At 42.0% G+C, this 3,145-nt stretch overlaps 2 non-coding genes across 2 annotated transcripts; one reads left to right on the plus strand and one right to left on the minus strand.

Annotated features, from left to right (window-relative positions):
- Positions 1 to 411: 411 nt before the first annotated feature.
- Positions 412 to 483, plus strand: TRNAQ-UUG (transfer RNA glutamine (anticodon UUG)). Its single transcript has one exon. It is a non-coding gene; the product is annotated as a tRNA-Gln (tRNA).
- A 1,876-nt stretch (positions 484 to 2,359) lies between these two features.
- Positions 2,360 to 2,433, minus strand: TRNAI-AAU (transfer RNA isoleucine (anticodon AAU)). Its single transcript has one exon. It is a non-coding gene; the product is annotated as a tRNA-Ile (tRNA).
- Positions 2,434 to 3,145: the final 712 nt, after the last annotated feature.

A 3,145-nucleotide genomic window follows, 5' to 3' on the forward strand; every position in this document is an offset into this window, starting at 1 on the left:
ATTGATAATCATGGGGACATTGATGTGGATTGTGATGTACTGTAAGTGTGCAGTGTGGGCTGGAAACATTGATGTCTGATTTTGGCATAAGTGAGATCATGTCCTTTCTCTTCTCTTTCTCCTTTCACCAGAAAACCTCAAACTTACCTCAATATGCTAATATGTTTAAGGTGGTTTGGCGTTACATACGTAAGTAATATAAACTTGTCATGGTTAGGGTTTTGAATCCCACACATTTCGAAGGTACCTGTTTTTTTAATATTTATTTTCCTGACTATACAGACTGTCCATTTCTATTCACATCAGAAGGGAAGATTGGATCTTCCTGCCACTTAGAAATTATTATTATTACATGAGTGTAAGGTTCTGGTTAATTTATGAAATATGAGAGTCCAGTTTGGGAAGTAAGCAGGTTCCATGGTGTAATGGTTAGCACTCTGGACTTTGAATCCAGCAATCTGAGTTCGACTCTCGGTGGAACCTAAACTTTTGTTGACTTTCTTGGTGTCTTTGGCTTAGGTTATAATACAGGTGCATCTCACTAAATTAGAATATCATCAAGTTAATTTATTTCAGTTCTTCAATACAAAAAGTGAAACTCATATTATATAGAGTCATTACACGCAGAGTGATCTATTTCAAGTGTTTATTTCTGTTAATGTTGATGATTATGGCTTACAGCCAATGAAACCACAAAAGCCATTATCTCAGTTAATTAGAATACTTTATAACAACAGCTTGAAAAATGTTTTTAAAATCCAAAATGTTGGCCTACAGAAATGTATGTTTAGTAAATGCCCTCAATACTTGGTCGGGCTCCTTCTGCATCAATTACTGCATCAATGCAGCACTGCTGAGGTGTTATGGAAGCCGAGATTGCTTTGATAGCAGCCTTCAGCTCATCTGCATTGTTGGGTCTGCTGTCTCTCATCTTCCTCTTGACAATACCCCATAGAGAATCTATAATAGATTCTCTATGGGGTTAAGGTCAGGCGAGTTTGCTGACAATCAAGCACAGTGATACTGTTGTTTGTAAACCAGGTCTTGGTACTTTTGGCAGTGTGGACAGGTGCCAAGTCCTGCTGGAGAATGAATTTTCCATCTCCAAAAAGCTTCTTGGCAGAGGGAAGCATGAAGTGCTCTAAAATTTCTTGGTAGATGGCTGCGCTGACTTTGGTCTTGATAAAACACAATGGACCTACACCAGCAGATGACATAGCTCCCCAAACCATCACTGATCATGGAAACTTTACACTAGACCTCAAGAAGCTTGGATTGTGGCCTCCACACTCTTCCTCCAGACTCTGGGACCTTGATTTCCAAATGAAAATTGGAACTCTTGATCCTCGTGGAGTGTGTCAATGACTGCCTTCTGGACATCTGTCAAGTCAGCAGTCTTCCCCATGATTGTGGAGCCTACTGAAACAGACTAAGGGCCCTTTTAAATGCTTAGGAAGCCGTTTCAGGTGTTTTTTGGTAAATATTTTAATTTACAAAGATAATGCCTTTTGTGTTTTCATTGTCTGTGTTATGGGTCCGGATGGTGGAACCACTGTGCTGTGGTGCAAGGAGGGACCACAGGGGCATAACTATGTGCCTACCTGGACCGACCCTGGCAACACGGCGGCTTAGTTGACTCCGTGAACCAAAGAGGGATCGGGAAGGTGAACCAGGTGCCACTCTGGGACAGACCTCATGTGAGAGCAGGCGACTCCCACAGGGCTGATAGCCAAAGTGGACTGGCACAACAGATGGGCAGACAGTTGTGTACGTCTAGTAGGCAGGCGAACGGAGCTGACTGATGGGCAGGCTCAGCTGGCAGGCTGAGTGGTAGGCATAGCTAATAGATGAGCTGGAGTGCACAGCAGATAGGCAGGCTGGTGGGCACAGCTGACAGACCGGCTGCTGGGCACGGCTGAAAGACAGGTTGGTGGACAGCACTGGGACCTGAGGGCAGGAGAGAGTGTTAGCACACAAACTTCAACATTTTGACAGGCACCTCCATTTTGGAGGAGGTGCCTTATATAGGGGCAGTCCTCCAACTATTTTTTTTTTTTACATCACAGTAAGCGTGGAAGTTTTTTTTTAATTAACTAGATGCCTATTTAACATTTATTTTATTTGAACATTTTAAAGATAAAGAGTATCAGTCATAACAATGAAGAAAACCTCTTGAATTCAGAAATAGTAAAAAACGAGTAAGATTGTAGCTCAATCTTATTTCAAGATGGATGCATAAAATGCAATAAATTACCAAAAAAATAAAAACTAAAACAAATGTTATTAAGGCATCTAATTAATTTTTTTAAAAATATAACACAGTTACTGTGGTAGCAAAAAAAAAATAAAAACATTAAGCTGGCCCCTACGAGGATCGAACCCGCAACCTTGGCATTATTAGCACCACGCTCTAACCAACCGAGCTAAATGGCCATGAGCTACACTTCATCTCCAATGTCTTTGGATGTGTTGGTTCGATTCTTACCACCTGGCACCAAACTTTTTTTTTTGATTATTTTTATTTTTTTTCTTAACTGAACAGTTTTTCAATATAGTCTACAGTGACTTATTTAACCGGTTCCCGACCGCCCACTGTAGATAAACGTCCGCGCTGCTTGGGCTCTGTGCAGCGCCGACGTTTAAAAACGGTGGGTGGTCTCGCAGTGCTCAGGACCCCCAGGGTCCTGCAGGCACTGCGATTCCGGTGCAGAGCATTAGCTCTGACAGGGTACATCATCGGGACCTGATTAGATCAGGTCCCAGTGATGTTAACCCTTTGCTGTCTTCTATATGCTGCGATCTATAGTGATCGCGGCATATAGGAGACAGCAGGAAGAGAGGGGGTCGTCTTACTTACCTCCGAAGACCTCCGTTTCGTTTGAGAACCTGGGGTTGCTATTGCAGCTGGAGGTCACATGACCGCCTCCAGCTCTGCCATATATGGTGTCCTTCCTGTCTGGCTTCAGCCTGTATGTAGCTGATGCCAGACAGGAGACTCTGACTGAAACAGTCAGTGAAGATCTCATATAATGTAATATATGTATATTACATTACATGAGATCAGTGATCAGAAAAATAAAAATTAATGTCCCATACAGGGACTAAGTAAAAATGTAAAAAAAAGTTAAAAAAAAGTTTTTAAACT

Source organism: Phyllobates terribilis, unplaced genomic scaffold (assembly GCF_046119375.1).
Source record: "Phyllobates terribilis strain yellow unplaced genomic scaffold, ASM4611937v1 Scaffold_11__3_contigs__length_659146591, whole genome shotgun sequence".
Taxonomy (NCBI): Eukaryota; Metazoa; Chordata; class Amphibia; order Anura; family Dendrobatidae; genus Phyllobates; species Phyllobates terribilis.